At 39.4% G+C, this 19,280-nt stretch overlaps 1 long non-coding RNA gene across 2 annotated transcripts; it reads right to left on the reverse strand.

Moving 5' to 3' along the window:
• Positions 1-461: 461 nt before the first annotated feature.
• Positions 462-1,787, reverse strand: LOC105960233 (uncharacterized). Of its 2 annotated transcripts, XR_016031410.1 has the most exons (4): positions 1,412-1,787; positions 1,079-1,221; positions 877-890; positions 462-773 (listed from the first exon to the last, which is right to left on the reverse strand). It is a non-coding gene; the product is annotated as an uncharacterized LOC105960233 (long non-coding RNA). The 2 variants fall into 2 exon arrangements; XR_016031409.1 differs by having other exon boundaries at positions 877-1,221.
• Between the last annotated feature and the right edge of the window lie 17,493 nt (positions 1,788-19,280).

Raw genomic sequence — 19,280 nt, forward strand, 5'->3', positions numbered from 1 at the left:
TCCGGATATCGATCCACAGGGACCTTGTAGATTCAAATGCTGAGTAGTGTAATTATATTATCGTTATATTATCTAGCCGATCGTAAATAAGTGGATTGGTGATAAACCCTAATTTAAAAGCATGTAAGATCGTAAACATGCAAATAAAGAATGTACGTAAATAAAGTAACAACAACTCAACGCGGGGACTTCGCACTACAAGAAAAAGGCCTTTCGACAACAAACAACACGTGTTGTTAAATTATATAGACAACGCGCGCGTGAACGTGGTAGACCAACATGTTGTTAAAGCCTTAGAATTTTAACGACACGCTATGAGTGTTGCGAAGCATGTTGCGGTTGAAGAATAACAACAAGCACATTATGTTGTGATAAGCTATTCACAAGATGTATTTGTATGTTGTAACAAACTTTATAACAAGCCACCATGGCATCTTGCGGTAGAGTTTCAACCAGATCCGTTTGCACCTTGTGGAATGATTTATTATTAGAAAAAAAAATATTTTTACATAATCGTAATCAAAATGTACAAAACTCTGATTTCCAATAAATTTCGATTCAATACAATTTGAAACAAGCGAGAATTCTCTAAACACAAAAATATCCAACCATACTATAATCGCATATCATGTACTAAGAAATAACAAAACTAATTTATTTTATGTCTAACAAATTCTCAAGTCTCCCATTGTCGAAATTCCTCAACGTTGCTTAACTGCACAACTCAATTAGGTTCTTGGATGCGAAGTGCTACAATAGTTTACTAGAATAGGCTGAAAATAGCAACAAGTGTTGTTAACTGGTGCCCAAATAAATTAAAATAAAATTAAGAAAATGAAATAAATTAAAGAATCAATTACGAAAACATTCACTTACTCGATATCCGCTACCTGTAAGCAAAAAAAAGGGTATTTAGTTAAACTTGTTTACTACAATGTAATTATGCTAATATCAATGAAATGTGATGCTATGAAGCTGAACGCGTACAACATGAATCACCTGAAACCATATCATCCGATACACTCACTAGCTCACTATATGTGAATTTTCCTAGCTATAGAAACCATATAAATCTCACCAGATGAATCTTCTTTTTAGAGATTTCTTAGCGAAATTAGAATACTCTGTCTAAGTTCATGTGCATCTACAGATCCATCCTTTGTCGCAATTCTCCTTTCGGATTTGAACAACTTCTACCTTTAGTTTCTCATTCTCTATTTTCTGCTTAAGAAGAAGCAGATTCGCTCAAATTAGTAAAAAGAAAAAGCACTTTTTTTGTGTGGAATTGCATATCAACAAATTACCTCTGAATTTATTGAAATGTACTAAAAACAAGAAAATAATATAAATCATGGCAAGATGATAAATGAAAAAAAAGCTTCAAGATATCATCAAACTTATAAGCAAATACCTTCAAAGTTGTCTGTTTCTTTATCTGCATTAATGAAATCCACAACACCTATCATTCAACGCCTGCTATAATATAATAAATACTCAAATGCAAGAAATTGTGGTAATAGACATAGCTCTTGATAATGAAATAAATAATTTCCCAAGCAAAATGACAGAGGAGAAAGAATACAAACGTGAATCTCAAAACCCTTCACACCAGAATGTGCCATCAGTTCCATTATGCTGCATTTAAATTGTAGATTTAGTTACAAGTAAAATCATTAAGAAATATAAAAAACTAGATTAATTCATGCCTGGACTACATATACACTTATCCTCAAAATTACAAATTCAAGAATTAAAATTAAAAATTAAAAACAAATACTGAAATCTGACACATAGTCGAGAATTAAATTTTAAAATCAATGGATTTCCGAATCTCTAAATTCATTTCAATTCATAAAATCAATTGACTCTCCAATCCAAATTATTGAAAAAAAATTGAATTTTAGTAACAATTTAAAATTTAAGAGAACACATGAGGTAAAAAAGGAGAAATTACCCGAATTGAAGAAACCGGCTGTGGTGGTGAAGGCTGGTTTTTCATAAGGTCTGATTTCTGCGAGAGATAGACAGAAGAGGTACTGGTGGTGGCGGCTCGTGCAGTGCTGGCGTGGTGGTGGCTGGTCCTTGATAAGAGCGAAACTCGGGGAAATAGATTGGCCGTTGTGCGATGCTGGTGGTGCAGGCGGTGGTCGAAATTCTAGAAAGACAGACGAGAACGTGGGAGAAAAATGCAGGGAAAAGAGGGATCGAGGGTGAGAGGGGATAAAACGTTCCGATGAAGAGAAATTAAAAAGAAAAATAAATATAAGAAAGGAAAAATAAAAGCTTACCATATATCGTATTTTCTTAAATTACAACATACTTTGGCAGGTTGTTATATTTAATTTTATTTAACAAATTTAAATTACAATATTTGACAACACACTTATGGATCTTGTTATATTTAGTTTATTTTACAAGACACGAACAAGTGTTGTTATATTTAACCCATTCTACAAGCCGCGTAACTGTCTTGTAGTATGTCATTTTAACAACACACAAACTATGCATGTTGTAATATATATATTTTTCGGATTAATGACAACATGCATTTAAAGCGTCTTGTCAAATATATAATATAACAACATGCTTTCCCCGCACCTTGTTGAATTCAAGTTGTTAAAAGTCATTTTTCTTGTAGTGTCGATTTAAAGGGGACTTCTAGGGCCAAATCCACCTATGTATAATCAACAACGATCTACAAATCCGCTATCTAATGCCACATTCCTATTCGTTAACCCAGACACTAATGTACTCTATGTTAGAGTATGTGACCAATAAGCCAACTAAGTGTTGTGTTTTCTCACGCTACTCGTAAATAATCTATTTCAAATTAATGGTAAAATACCTTTTGGCATTCTATATCTCTTATCCCATGCAAGCAACATAGATATAGTCCTAACGAGTTACTTTATTACTGTGAGTTGATCTAGTAGAATCGTGAGATAACTCAGCAATGTAATGTAACTGTTAAACCTTGTTCCTAGTCGATGGGTTACGCCAATAATGAGGATACCAGCCTTTCCCTTTTGAGACTAGCACTTAGTGTATGTGTACTGCGTCTCATCAGTCATCGGTGTTGTGACATCGGCATACTTGAGTGGGTGCTCATATTAGATGAGGTCACTGAACTCCCTCGCTTAGAAATCTATAAGTAGTTCCCAATCATCGAGTAATAGGTTTCTATGATATAGTTGTGCACCATTAGTCCTTAAGACCCAGACATCACTGTGACTTCACTAGAGGACCGACTGTATCGTGACCTGTCCCTGAGTCCCACCGCGGACCGCTCCAACGGCCAACGTTCGTGCAGTCCCAAATCTAGTGTGAAGTCTGTGCATTGTAGTAGGGGATTCGAGCGCTTGAGTAGTCATGGATGTCCTGTGTGTTCTGTCGGTTTGTAATCCATGCATGGAATCTCCGGCCGGAGTTGATAGTGGGGTGATTAGGGAAATGTGTTTCTCTAAGTCACACACGAACGGATTATAACACCTAGAACGTTCGCACGGTTATTGAACTTAATAAGAGGTCTCGATGGACCAATACCTCTAGTTCAATCGGGATATTTGCTGCGAAGGGATCGTACTGTACGTTAACTATATCATAAGGTTCTTGCACGCACTTCACTTGTATCTAGGGAATCATGATGCGTAGTTGCTAGACGTCAATCTTTATTCATTGGGCACCGATTTGATCGGCGATTAAGTAAAATGAGTTTTACTCTAATCGGGACTCTTGGGAGGAGTTCGTATAAGAACAATGTGTTGTTCGAATCACAGAATTACAAGCATAGATTAATGTGTTAATCTTTGCGTAGTTGGATGTCAATATGATTGAATCTAAGATTCGTAATTGTGGATTACGAGTTGGAATAAACGGAGAGAAAGACATATGCGGAAATTTAGTGAACTTTCTAAATTGGGAAGTTCCCCGATTTTGCAGGTCCACTAAATTAGAAGTTTCTAATTTTGGAAATTGAAAATTTCAAAGAGGCACTCGTATCGACGAGGATTTTATGCTCGTCACAAATATAATTTTGTTATAATTTTGTGGACGATCGTTTGTAAGAAACGAGGCCGATGAAGGGGTGGGCTTAATGGATCAGTGGGTCAAGCCCAATGACTTAAGCCCATGAGGGTTATGAACCCTAGTATAAATACAACTCATATGATGAGTTGAGATCAAGTTTTTACAGCCTCAAACCCTAGCCGCATGAAGCACGGCCGTCCTCCGCCTCACGGCTGCAGCCCTGCCGCTGCACCGCCGCACCGCCGTCGCGCCGCCGCTCCGCCGCCGTCGCCGCCGCCGGTTTGTTCTCTTTTCTTCCTCGTCTCTATTCCCGTTGTTTTTCTAACTCTTATGTATCTAGTGCTGCAGTTAGAGTGGGTCTAGTTGTACGAGGTGAAACCTAATTGGAGAGGAAGAATGCAACTCCACCACCGCCAGCCCCGCACGCGCCGTCGTCGCTGCACCCCATGTGCCGCCGTCGAGATCAGATCGGACCAGCTGCTGTTCGGTCGGTTCTTCGAAGCCTTGGAGTTGTTTAATAGCAGCTTGTACGTGTCTTAGTTTATAGATTTCGATTCGTCGAAATCTCACGCTTCAAGAGGTAAAATCGAAAACCCCTGCGAATTAATTCATAATTGGATTATGTGAACTAATTTGTGAGCGTGAAAATTATATGAAGAATGTATGTTTTCGATTTCATGATGTCGTATGCAAGCATGCCAGTCTTTGTTTTTCATTTTATTTAATTTCGATTAAAATATGAAAAATTACCATGTGTATGGCGGAAGCCTTAAGGTACGTTCAATTAATTGATTTATGCATGTGATCGAACATTGAGTTCGATTAAATTTTTGTTTTCCGCTGCGTATACATGCATCGATCCCCAACAGTGGTATCAGAGCCACGGGTAATCGATTAATTGTCAACGTGTTTAATCGCTTTCAAAAGCATGCTTAATTTGTTGAATTGTTAAATTTTTGGTATTATAGAAATTGGGTGTTTTAATTTTAATTGAATATTTTGAATATTTTCAGAAATTGTAGAATTTGAAAAATCGAAAATTCTGAATTTTATTTTTCTGATTTTCTACAGCTGACCGGTCCGGTCAGCACCGAAACAAAAAAAAAATATTATTTTAAATTTCTGAAAATAAAATTAAAACAAATTGATTTTTAATTTTTGAAATTATTCATCATTTAAGCCCAATTAGATAATTTATCCATTAATTTAATTTGAATTCAAGGAATAGTGTTGGATTAATTTATTAATTTAATTGTTAAATTAATTTTATTAATGGAACACAAATTACATGGCAAATAATTAATGGGTCTCGTTCTTATTTGATTGATTTATGAATGAAAGAGGTCCGTTAATTATTTTGCATTTAATCGTTTTAATTTATTAATTCATATGATGAATAATTGTAATTGAGTACGATGATGATCGTATGTCTTTCTTAGGATCAACATGCGTTTCCACATTAGAGAACATAGTTGTAGGAATCCCAAACGATCATAACCAATAATTCTGATGAGATAACCATTACTTAATAAACATCCCTCATTCTTAATTTCTAAGAATAATTATCAAGCTATAAAGGAGAACCGATTTGTCGTTCTTTCTTCTTTTCTTCTACCAACGATTAGATTATGTGTAGCCTCTCATAATAGTGCAGTAAGCCGTGTTAGCGGGGAGTGCTATTATGGGATAAGCTGTAATTTAATTGACATTAGATGGAGATACGGTTGTAGATAAAATTCTATTGGATTAATGTGGTCGGCTAGATTAACTAGGGACTGCATTAGTTTGATAGAGTTGGATCTATGACATCTCACAGTGGTAGGCTAGACTTGACACACGAAGATTTTGATATTCGCGAGATTAACTTAGGTCATTATCAAGTGTGAGGTAAAACAATCTTTAGGGTCACATAGTGATGTGATAGATAATACTCTAGCTTTAGGCTTATGTAATCGGGCTAGATTAACTACGGCTTACATTTGCGCTATTGGACCTAAAGCCCATTAAGGAAAAATACGTTTTCTCGTATGTCTGCTAGAGGGTGGTGGAATTCGATAAAATTAGTGGGAGAACAATTAAATGATAAAAGTCCAAATCTTTAATTGCATTCATTAATAATGAAATATCTTTTATGTAAGTCTACTTAAAAGTTTCAGTATAAATGCTAAGAATCCCTTATCGTCAATTCTCGATATGAACAAAACTTAGTGGCAATAATTACCTTGATTGGCTCAATAAAATTCGTTTGGCGCGTTTGCTCCAAGAGCAAATTGTGCATACTCAAATAAATACCCCGACCAAACTTCATGATAACTCGACTCACTAGGGAACCACCACTTATTAGAAGTGGAAGAAGGGTGTCCATTACGACGAAGTGTTATACGATAGCACCTAGTCGCCCAAGTTAGCAAGGAACTATGAGAACCACCTTTATGTTATTGACATATAGGCTTGCCTTGAGATCGTGTGTGGTGAGAACATTATGGCAATGAGGTTCGCGACAACTGAGGAGTTGATGTCTCTTAGACTGAGCTAGAGGACTACGGTCTTGAAGCATGGTTTTAAGATGACTCACTCTTAAAGAAGTTGTGTGACCACAACATCGTTCTCCCATCAGAGATCTCGGTATCTCATACTTCCATCACTCACTAACTATTATGAAACGTTCATAATTAGTTTCAACAAGAATATGGTTGAATCTCCTTTTGAAGGAGTTGGTCAACATGTTGTAATAGGAGTCGGTTATAAAGGAAGAGAAGTCTGTTTTGCATTTGTTAGTTTCTATATCTTTTACTATGAATAGTTCAAAGTCGAAGAAGATAGCAAAACGAAAATAGTTTCCGGCCTAGCAAAAGATAGACTAGGGGTAAATCAAGTATTCACAAGGCCAAAGAAAACAAGCATATAAGTGATGCTTGCTTCCAATATGGAAAGACAGACCATTAGGCTCTGTAAACTGTAAGGAGTGTCTTGCTCAGAAATGTTCTGAGAAAGATACATTATTCATTGAACTTATATGAAGTATAATCCAATGAACTTTAGGTTAACCCGAACTCGATATAGAAGTCAAAACCCCGCAAAACTTTGGCACGCCACGACTAGGTCACATCTCTTTAAGAAGGATAAACGAGTTTGTTCGTGAGGGATTATTCACCTTGGATGATGAGAACTCACTTCAAACTTGTGAATCTTGTCTTAAAGAAAAAAATGACCAAGTCGCCATTGAAAGGGCAAATGGAACGTGCCGAAGGTCTCTTGGATTTGATCCATACAGAGATGTGTGGCCCACTAAGTGTTAGTGCAAGGGGTGGTTTCAACTACTTCGTTACCTTTACCGATGATTTTTCTAGGTATGGTTTCGTGTACTTAATGAAGTACAAGTCTGAAATTTTTGAAGGGTTCAAAGATTTAAACACCAAGTAGAAAACCAACTTGTCGCCGTATTAAGAAGCTGCGATTCGATCGTGATGGCGAATACTTAAGCGCCGAGCTTATTGACTGTCTAAATGAGAATAAGATTCTCTCTCTCAATGGACTGCTCCTGGAACTCCTCAATTGAATGGAGTGTTCGAACGTCGGAATCGAACCCTGTTGGACATGGTTCGATCTTTGATGGGGTTCACCGAGATGCCGGCATACCTGTGGGGTCATGCACTCCTAACTGCCGCGTATTTGTTGAATAGGGTTAACACCAAAACAGTTTGTTCCACACCATATGAACTACGGCATACCCGATAATCCACTTACATGAAATGGCTAGTGGGAGACGAGTTGGATAGTCGATCCAACTTATGTCATTTCGTGGGGTATCTCAAAATTGTTTTTGATGCTTATTCTACTATCCCTTGAAACAAAAGTGTTTGTCTCGGGGAATGTCACCTTCTTAAAGAAGAAGTTTCTATGTGATAAAATAAGTGTATGGTAGAACTCGAAGAAATTCGAGAACCACGAATTGAAGTTCCAACACCATAAATAGGACAAGAGCCAATCAAAATATAATCACCCATTAATGTACCTTCTCAACCAACTATGTGGAGATTCGAAATGATCCATAGAGAACTCAATAGGCTTATGATCATCGAAGGTAGTCAAAATGAGTTTGACCACGGATATGATCCAAGTACCTTCAATGTGTCTGTATTTGATGCAGACAAGGGACATTGGCGTCAAGCCATGAAATCCAAAATGGATTCCATATATTCCAACAAGGTATGGACCTTGATGGATCCACCCAAGGGAATTTTTCCCGTTGGATGCAAGTGGATCTACAATCTTTAAGATTGGAATAGATGGAAAGGTATCGACCTATAAAGCTAGATACGTGAAAGATAGTTATACTCTAAGACAAGTTGTTGTCTATGAGATAAAGTTTCACAAATCACTGTGCTTAAAATCCATTAGGACTTTGCTAGCCATTTCTGCGTAGTATGAATACGAGATATGGAAAATGAATGTGAAAACCACCTTCCTCAATGGCGAGATTGAGGGAATCAGAGTGGTACAGCCGGAAGGTTTCACATCTTGTCGAAATTGGCAAAATGTTTGCACAATTCTAGCGATCCATTTGTGGATTGAACCTAGCATCCCATTAAATTAGAATGTTTGATTCCACACGAAAATCAAAGGGATTTGATTTAGTGAAGAGTTCGAAAGAGCCTTAAGTTCACAAGAAGGTTAGTGTGAGCGCCATTACGTTTAATAGTGTTTTGTGTTGGTGGCATTCTACTCATTGGGAATGATGTAGGAATGTTGCAGTCAACTAAAACACGGTTGTCCACACGTTTCTCAATGAATGAATTTAGGGTAAGCTTCCTACGTATTAGAGGATACGTATTTATAGAGATAAATAGAAGAGGTTGCTTAGCTACCCTAATTCATATTATAGACTTGATATGGTTTATGCAGTGAAGCGTCACTGTAGATTTCAGTCTAACCCCAGCCAAGTTAGTTGGATAGATATGAAAGAAATCCTTGAATACTTGCGAAGTACTAAGGACTTGTTCATGTATAGTCTGTGGGGATTCCGAGTTGAAAGTAAAGTCGTTCGACGACTTTAGGGTTTCAGTCGGAAATGGACAACTTTAAAAGGACGTGAGGGATTATATTCATGCTTTATAACGGGGTGCCGTGTGTTGGAAAGAGTTCCAAATGGAACATGACGGCGGATTTCACCTCCGAGGCTTAGAATAATGCGGCATTGGATGACGCAAACGTAGCAGTTTGGATTTGAAATTACATTCAAATGTTGAATGTATTTATTCAAAAGATCTCATCAGAAATCCAAGCAAATACTGAATACAAATTATTTCATTAGTAAGATAATTAATAGAGGCTAACTTTAGTTCGAGAGAGTTGCCTCGGTAGACAACATTCTAGATCCCTTTACTTAGCCTTTACACAGACCGGTCCATGAGAAACATCCAGAGTCGATGGGACTTAGGTAATGAGTAGTTGGCTTTAGGTCAAGTGGGAGATTGTTAGAGTATGTGACCAATAAGCCAACTAAGTGTTGTGTTTTCTCACGCTACTCGTAAATAATCTATTTCAAATTAATGGTTAAATACCTTTTGGCATTCTATATCTCTTATCCCATGCAAGCAGTATAGATATAGTCCTAACGAGTTACTCTATTACTGTGAGTTGATCTAGTAGAATCGTGAGATAACTCATCAATGTAATGTAACTGTTAAACCTTGTTCCTAGTCGATGGGTTACGCCAATAATGAGGATACCGGCCTTTCCCTTTTGAGACTAGCACTTAGTGTATGTGTACTGCGTCTCATCAGTCATCGGTGTTGTGACATCGGCATACTTGAGTGGGTGCTCATATTAGATGAGTTCACTGAACTCCCTCGCCTAGAAATCTATAAGTGGTTCCCAATCATCGAGTAATAGGTTTCTATGATATAGTTGTGCGCCATTAGTCCTTAAGACCCAGACATCACCGTGACTTCACTAGAGGACCGACTGTATCGTGACCTGTCCCTGAGTCCCACCGCGGACCGCTCTAAGAGCCAACGTTCGTGCAGTCCGAAATCTAGTGTGAAGTCTGTGCATTGTAGTAGGGGATTCGAGCGCTTGAGTAGTCATGGATGTCCTGTGTGTTCTGTCGGTTTGTAATCCATGGAATCTCCGGCCGGAGTTGATAGTGGGGTGATTAGGGAAATGTGTTTCTCTAAGTCACACACGAACGGATTATAACACCTAGAACGTTCGCACGGTTATTGAACTTAATAAGAGGTCTCGATGGACCAATACCTCTAGTTCAATAAGGACATTTGCTGCGAAGGGATCGTACTGTACGTTATTTATATCATAAGGTTCTTGCACGCACTTCACTTGTATCTAGGGAATCATGATGCGTAGTTGCTAGACGTCAATCTTGATTCGTTGGGCACCGATTTGATCGGCGATTAAGTAAAATGAGTTTTACTCTAATCGGGACTCTTGGGAGGAGTTCGTATAAGAACAATGTGTTGTTCGAATCACAAAGAGTTGTGAGCCCACGACTAGCTTACACCTGAACCATTGAGGGTCACACTTCTCGTGTAACATGGATCCTTGAAAAACAACAAGCATAGATTAATGTGTTAATCTTTGCGTAGTTGGATGTCAATATGATTGAATCTAAGATTCGTAATTGTGGATTACGAGTTGGAATAAACGGAGAGAAAGAGATATGCGGAAATTTAGTGAACTTTCTAAATTGGGAAGTTCCCCGATTTAGCAGGTCCACTAAATTAGAAGTTTCTAATTTTGGAAATTGAAAATTTCAAAGAGGCACTCGTATCGACGAGGACTTTATGCTCGTCACAAATATAATTTTGTTATAATTTTGTGGACGATCGTTTGTAAGAAACGAGGCCGACGAAGGGGTGGGCTTAATGGATCAGTGGGTCAAGCCCAATGACTTAAGCCCATGAGGGTTATGAACCCTAGTATAAATACAACTCATATGATGAGTTGAGATCAAGTTTTTACTGCCCCAAACCCTAGCCGCATGAAGCACGGCCGTCCTCCGCCTCACGGCTGCAGCCCCGCCGCTGCACCGTCGCAACGCCGTCGCGCCGCCGCTCCGCCGCCGTCGCCCCCGCCGGTTTGTTCTCTTTTCTTCCTCGTCTCTATTCCCGTTGTTTTTCTAACTGTTCTGTATCTAGTGCTGCAGTTAGAGTGGGTCTAGTTGTACGAGGTGAAACCTAATTGGAGAGGAAGAATGCAACTCCACCACCGCCAGCCCCGCACGCGCCGTCGCCGCTGCACCCCATGTGCCGCCGTCGAGATCAGATCGGACCAGCTGCTGTTCGGTCGGTTCTTCGCAGCCTTGGAGTTGTTTAATAGCAGCTTGTACGTGTCTTAGTTTATAGATTTCGATTCGTCAAAATCTCACGCTTCAAGAGGTAAAATCGAAAACCCCTGCGAATTAATTCATAATTGGATTATGTGAACTAATTTGTGAGCATGACAATTATATGAAGAATGTATGTTTTTGATTTCATGATGTCGTATGCAAGCATGCCAGTCTTTGTTTGTCGTTTTATTTAATTTCGATTAAAATATGAAAAAGTACCATGTGTATGGCGGAAGCGTTAAGGTACGTTCAATTAATTGATTTATGCATGTGATCGAACATTGAGTTCGATTAAATTTTTGTTTTCCGCAGCGTATACATGCATCGATCCCCAACACTCTAACCCCCGCCTCCAGTGTAGTTAGAGTCTACCCACAGGTCCGACGTCTCCGTTCAGAACCTGCTATTAAGAGAGCATTTAGGTCAAGTCCTTAAGGGCTACCCGAAGTGCATCACGTCTCCGTTTCCACACCCCGAGCTATGTTTTCCTACTTCAAACAAGAAATCCTCTCTTGAGTTCATTCCTATTTAATATCAATCTTAGAGCTGATCAACACAATCAGAAGCATTTAATACAGGAAAACATAAACGAAATCAAAACACGACAAATAGATAACAGAAATGATGATCGAAATCAATATATACAAGGCTTCATTGCCCTAGAAGAAAATGTTCTTAGTTCATAACAAACATAGTATCAAAAGAATGTACAAAGGAAATGAAGAACAAAACGTAAAGAAATTGCGTAAGAAAAACCCAAGTCGAAACCCCCGTTGATGATTCCCGCGAAGAACCGTCGAAAACCGTAAAAAGTCGAAGAAGGAATGAAGAATGAAAGGACCTTTCATTTATAGTGAAATGCAAAGCTTCCTCAAGAAGCTTTCCAATTCAAAATATCTTTCTCAAAAGGCGTGCCCAGATCGCGATCCGGGTTGTTTGGATCGCGATCTGGCAGCCTCGGGGAACTGCCCACCGCCATGCCAGATCGCGATCCAGGAATGTGGATCGCGATCTGGATCTTCAATCATTTCAGCTCTGTCGGACCCCCAGATCGCGATCCGACTTCCCGGATCGCGATCTGGATTTGACCCCTATTTCTTCTCTATTAGCACCCCCAGATCGCGATCCGGAATGCTGGATCGCGATCTGGGTCTTGATCCCTTTTCGTACTGTGACAACCCCCAGATCGCGATCCAGAGATGTCAGATCGCGATCTGGGTCTTCTTGGCCCCCAAAATTGGCTTGAAAATTCGGTTTCGCTTTCAAATGGCTCCGACTCGACAAAAATACCTAATAAAACCCTGAAATAGAAATAAAACAAGAAACGCTATAATATATACAAATAAAGCCGAAACTCGGACGAACGAAGACCAAAACTCGAGGATTTGATAAGCAAAAATCGTGCAAAACGAACACTTATCAATACCGTAACCAAACTTCATGATAATTCGACTCACTAGGAGACCACCACTTATTAGAAGTGGAAGATAGGTGTCCATATTGACGAAGTGTTGACATATAGGCTCACCTCGAGATCGTGTGTAGTGAGAGCATTATGGCAATGAGGTTTGTAATGACTAAGGAGTTGATGTCTCTTAGGCTACACGAAAGGACTCCGGTCCGTGAGCATGATTTAAGATGACTCGCTCCCAAAGAAGTTGCGTGACTACAATGTCGTTCTCCCACTAGAGTTCTCGGTGAATCTCATGCTTCCATCACTAACTACCTCTTATGAAACGTTCATAATTAATTTCAATGAGAATATGGTTGAATCTCTTTTTTGAAAGAGTTGGTCAACATGTTGAAATACGAGTCAGTTATAAAGGAAGAATCGTTTGTTTTGACGTCGGCACCTTCTATATCTTTTTCTAAGAATAGTTTAAAGTGGAAGAAGAGGGTAAAAGGAAAATAGTTTCTAGTCGAGCAAACAATAGACTAGGGGTGATTCGAGTATTCGTAAGGACAAGGAAAACAAGCATATAAGTGATGCTTTCTTTCAATGTGGAAAAACAGACCATTGGGCTCTGTAAACTGCACATAGTATCTTGATCGGAAACGTTCTGAGAAAGATGCATTTTTCGTTTAACCTGAACTCAATATAGAAGATAACCCAACACAACTTTGGCACGTTAGATTAGGACATATTTCTTTAAGACGAATGAATGAGTTTGCATGTGAGGGATTGTTCATGTTGGATGATATGAACTCAGTATGGGCTCGTAAATTTTGTTTAAAAAGAAAAATGTCCAAATTACCATCAAGGGACAAATGGAGCGTGTTGAAGGTCTCTTGGACTTGGTCCATGTAGACATGTGTGGTCCACTAAATGTTAGTGCAAGGGGTGGTTTTAACTACTTCATAACCTTTGTTGATGATTACTCAAGGTATGGTTTTTGTATACTTGATGAAGTACATATTTGAAATATATGAAATATTCAAAGATTTCGAAAACAAAGTAGAAAAGCAACTCATATGAAGTATTAAGAAACAACGATCCGATCGTAATGGAAAATACTTAAACGATGAGTTTATCGACTATCTCAAAGAGAACGTAATTCACTAAGTTACCGGCGTACTCATGGGGTCATGCACTCCATAGCGCCACGTATTTAGTGAACAGGGTTAACACCAAAGCAGTTAGTTCCGCCCCATATGAACTTTGGCATTCCCGATAATCCACTTACATGAAGTGGCTAGTGGGAGACGAGTTGAATAGTCGATCCAACTTATGCCATTTCGGGGGGTATCTTAAAAATTGTTTTAAATACTTATTCTACTATTCCTTGAAACAAAAGTGTTTGTCTCGGAGAATGAGACCTTCTTAAAGAAGAAGTTTCTATGCGATAGAATAGGTGTATGGTAGAACTCGAAGAAATTCGAGAACCACGAATTGAAGTTCCAACACCATAAATAGAACAAGAGCCAATCAAAATCAAATCACCCATTAATGTACCTTCTCAACCATCTATGTGTAGATTCGAAAGGATCCGTAGAGAACTCAATAGGCTAACCCTCATCGAAGGTAGTCAAAAAGAATTTGACGAGGGATGTGATCCAAAGAACCTTCAGTGAGGCTGTATTTGATGCAGTAATGGACATTGTCTTAATGCCATGAAATCCGAAATGGATTCCATATACTCCAACCAGGTATGGACCTTGATGGATCCATCCAAGGGAATCTTTCCCGTTGGTTGCAAGTGGATCTATAATCTTTAAGTTGGAATAGATGGAAAGGTATCGACCTATAAAGGGAGACACGTGAAAACGACTTATACTCTAAGACAAGTTGTTGTTTGTGAGATAAGTTTTCACGAACTATACTATAATTCCATTAGGATTTTGCTAGCCATTTCTGCGTAGTATGACTACGAGATATGGAAAATAGATATGAAAATCACCTTCCTCAATGGCGAGATTGAGGAAATCAGAGTGGTGCTGTCGAAAGGCTTCATATCTTCTGGAACTTAGCAAAAGGTTTGCCAAATTCCAGCGATCCAAATATGGATTGAACCTAGCATCCCATCAATTAGAATGTTCGATTCGATACAAAATCAAGCAATTGATTTAGTAACGAATTCGAAAGAGCCTTAAGTTTACAAGAAGGTTAGTGGGAGTGCCATTACGTTTCCGATTGCTTTGTGTTGACAGCATTCTACTCATTTGGAATGTTGTAGGAATGTTGCCTTCAACTAAAACACGATTGTCCTAATATTTCTCAACACATGAATTTGGGATAAGCTTCATACGTATTAGAGGATACGTATTTATACAGATAAATAGAAGAGGTTGCCTAGTTATCCCAATTCATATTATAGACATGATATAATGTATGCAGTGAAGCGTCGCAGTAGATATCAGTCTAACCCCAACCAAGTTAGTTGGATATATAGTAGTAATGACCTGTTCATATATAGTAAGGACTTGTTCATATATCCTTACTACTTGCGAAGTAGTAAGGACTTGTTCATATATATTGTATGGGGATTCCGAGTTTAAAATAAAGTCGTTCGACGACTTTAGTGTTTCAGTCGGAAGTGGAAAACTCAAAAAGGACGTGGGAATTTATATTCATGCTTATTAACGAGGTGCCGTATGAGTCCAAAGTGAAACATGACGACGGATTCCACCTCCGAAGCTTAATATATTGCGACATTAGATGACGCAAATGTAGCAGTTTGGATTCAAAATTACATTCAAATGTTTAATGTATGAATTCAATAGGTCTCATCAGAAATCACAGCATATACTGAATCGTGATTATCTCATAAGTAAGATAATTAATAGGGGTGAACTTTAGTTCGAGAGAGTTGCCTCGGTAGACAACGTATTAGAGCCCTGAACTTAGCCTTTACCCATACTGGTCCATGAGAAACATCGAGAGTCGATGGGACTTAGGTAATGAGTAGTTGGCTTTAGGTCAAGTGGGAGATTGTTAGAGTAGGTGACCGAAGAGCCAACTAATTGTTGTGTTTTCTCACGCTACTCGTAAATAATCTATTTCGTAATTATGATAAACCCCCCCCCCCCCCCTTGGCATTCTATATCCTTGTCCCTTGCATAAGCATATATATAGTCCTTACAGTTACTTAATTACTATAAGTAGATCTAGTAGAATCGTGAGATTATTTAGTTAAGTATAGTAATTGTTAAACATGGTTCCTAGTCAACGGGTTACGCCACTAATGAGGATATCAGTTTTTCCCATTTGAGACTAGGACTTAGTGTATGGGTACTGCGTCTCATCAGTCAACGGTGTTGTGAGATCGGCATACATAACTAGGTGCTCATAAGTCGATGAGTTCACCGAACCCCCTCAATCTAGAGATCTCTAAGTGGTTCCCAATAATCGAGTAGAGATTTCTATGATATAGTTGTACACCATTAATCCTTAAGACCCAGACATCACCGTGACTTCACTAGAGGACCAGCTGTATTGTGACCTGTCCCCGAGTTCCACCGAGGACCGCCCCAAGGGCACTGTTCGTGCAGTCCGAAATCTAGTGGGAGGTCTGTTCATTGTAGTAGGAGATTCGATCGCTTGATTAGTCATGGATATCCTGTGTGTTCTTACGATTTAAGATCCATGAAGTCCGTGGCCACAACTGAAAGTGTCGTGATTAGAGAAATGTGTTTCTCTAAGTCAAACACGAACGAATTATGTAATCAAGAACGTCCACACAGTTATTGAACTCATAAAGAGGTCTCGACGAACCAATGCATCTAGTTCAATCGGGATATATGTATTGAAGGGATCGTACTGTACGCTAACTATATCACAAGGTTCTTGCAGGCACTTCATTTGTATATAGGGAATAATGACGCATAGTTGCTAGACGCCAATCTTGATTCGTTGGGTAGTTAAGTTGAAACTAGATTCAACTTAATTGTAACTCTAGGGACGAGTTTAAACCACAATGGGTTGTGGGCCCACGGCTAGCTTACACCTGAACCATCGAGGGTCACACTGTTCGTGTACATGAGATCCTTAATGCAACGAGCTAAGAATAATTAGTTAATCTTAGTGTAATAGGAAGTCAATATGATTGAGTCCAACATTCGTATTTATTAATTACGGATGAGAATGAGTAGAGGAAAAGAATCCGACAGAAATTTAGTGAACTTTATATATTGGGAAGTTTCCCAATTTGGCAAGTCCTAAATTAGGGCTTCCAATTTCGGAAATTGTTAAATTGCAAAGTGGTACTCGTTGTTAAATTGCAAATTTAGTGGTCTTTCGCTTTTTTCTTGTAATAAAACAATCGTTTTTCGTTCGTAATAATAAAATATTTCATTTGGCATTCTATATCTCTTATCCCATGCAAGTAGCATAGATATAGTCCTAACGAGTTACTCTATTACTGTGAGTTGATCTAGTAGAATCATGAGATAACTCAGCAATGTAATGTAACTGTTAAACCTTGTTCCTAGTCCATGGGTTACGCCAATAATGAGGATACCGGCCTTTCCCTTTTGAGACTAGCACTTAGTGTATGTGTACTGCGTCTCATCAGTCCTCGATGTTGTGACATCGGCATACTTGAGTGGGTGCTCATACTAGATGAGTTCACTGAACTCCCTCGCCCTAGAAATCTATAAGTGGTTCTCATTCATCGAGTAATAGGTTTCAAAGATATAGTTGTACACCATTAGTCCTTAAGACCCAGACATCACCGTGACTTCACTAGAGGACCGATTGTATCGTGACCTGTCCCTGAGTCCCACAGCGGACCACTCCAAGGGCCAACGTTCGTGCAATCCAAAATCTAGTGTGAAGTATGTGCATTGTAGTAGGGGATTCGAGCGCTTGAGTAGTCATGGATGTCATGTGTGTTCTAACGGTTTATAATCCAAGGAATCTCTGGCCAGAGTTGATAGTTGGGTGATTAGGGAAATGTGTTTCCCTAACTCACACACGAACGGATTTATAATACCTAGAACGTTCGCACGGTCATTGAACTTTATAAGAGGTCTCGGTGAACCAATGCCTCTAGTTCAATCGGGACATGTGCTGCGAAGGGATCGTAATGTACGCTAACTATATCATAAGGTTCTTGCAGGCACTTCACTTGTATCTAGGGAATCTTGATGCGTAGTTGCTAGACGCCAATCTTGATTCGTTGGGCACCGATTTGATCGGCGATTAAGTAAAATGAGTTTTACTCGAATCGGGACTCGTGGGAGGAGTTCATATAAGAACAATGTGTTGTTCGAATCACAAAGAGTTGTGAGCCCACGGCTAGCATACACCTGAACCATTGAGGATAACAATGAGCATAGGTTAATATGTTAATCTTTGCAAAGTTGGAGGTCAATATGATTGAGTCCAAGATTCGTGATTGTGGAATACGAGTCGGAATGAACGTAGAGAAAGAGAGACATGCGGAATTTAGTGAACTTTCTAAATTGGGAAGTTTCCCGATTTAGCAGGTCCACTGAAGTGGAAGTTTCCATTTTTGGAAATTGGAAATTTCGAAGAGGCACTCGTATCGACGAGGACTTTGAGCTCGTCACAAATATAATTTTGTTATAATTTTGTGAACGATCGTTTGTTAGAAACGAGGCCGACGAGGGAATGGGCTTAATGCATCAGTGGGTCAAGCCCAATGACTTAAAACCACAAGGGTTGAGAACCGTAGTATAAATAGACGACAAACAAGAGTTTGAGATTAGATTTTTACTCCAAAAACCCTAGCCGTCAAACCCTAGCCGCCCAAGCCTCTCGGCCACCGCTGCCCCGCCGCACCGGCGCCGTCCGCCGCCGGAAACTGCCGGTTTTCCCTCTTCTTTCTCTCTCGTATTTCCCTTGTTATCTAACCCCTTTGTATCTAGTGCTACAGCAGGGGAGATCGGTTTATTCGAGGTGAAACCTGATTGGAGAGGAGCTGCTGCCCCGAAGGAATCACCACACCGCCGCTGCACCGCCGCACGCGCCGCTGCACCGCCCACGCGCCGCCGGCGGTGACTCGCACGCGCCTCCGTCGCCTCACCGTCGGACAAGCTTCCGTTTGGTGGTATTCTTGCAGCCCCTAGGAGTGGTATAACGCAGCTTGTACGGGTTTGAGTTCGATTTCGATTCGTCGAAATCTCACGCTACAAGAGGTAACTAAATCGAAACTTTCGTAAATTTAATTCGAACACGTTTGTATGAGTTTTAATTTACGAGCATGTGCGATATGTGATTGGGTGTTTCGATTTTGTAATATGATGAACAAGCATGTTTTATATTTTTCGGTTTTACATGTTTTGATAAAAATCGATAATTACCATGTGTATGGCGGAAGCGTTAAGGTACGTTGGCTATGTGATTAGTTTATGCATGTCATCGAAACTAGTTTGATCTAAAATTTTTAAATTCCGCTACGTATACATGCACGATCCCCAACAGTGGTATCAGAGCCACGGGCTA

This window comes from Erythranthe guttata, chromosome 5, assembly GCF_056151865.1.
Source record: "Erythranthe guttata isolate IM_541 chromosome 5, IM_541, whole genome shotgun sequence".
Taxonomy (NCBI): domain Eukaryota; kingdom Viridiplantae; phylum Streptophyta; class Magnoliopsida; order Lamiales; family Phrymaceae; genus Erythranthe; species Erythranthe guttata.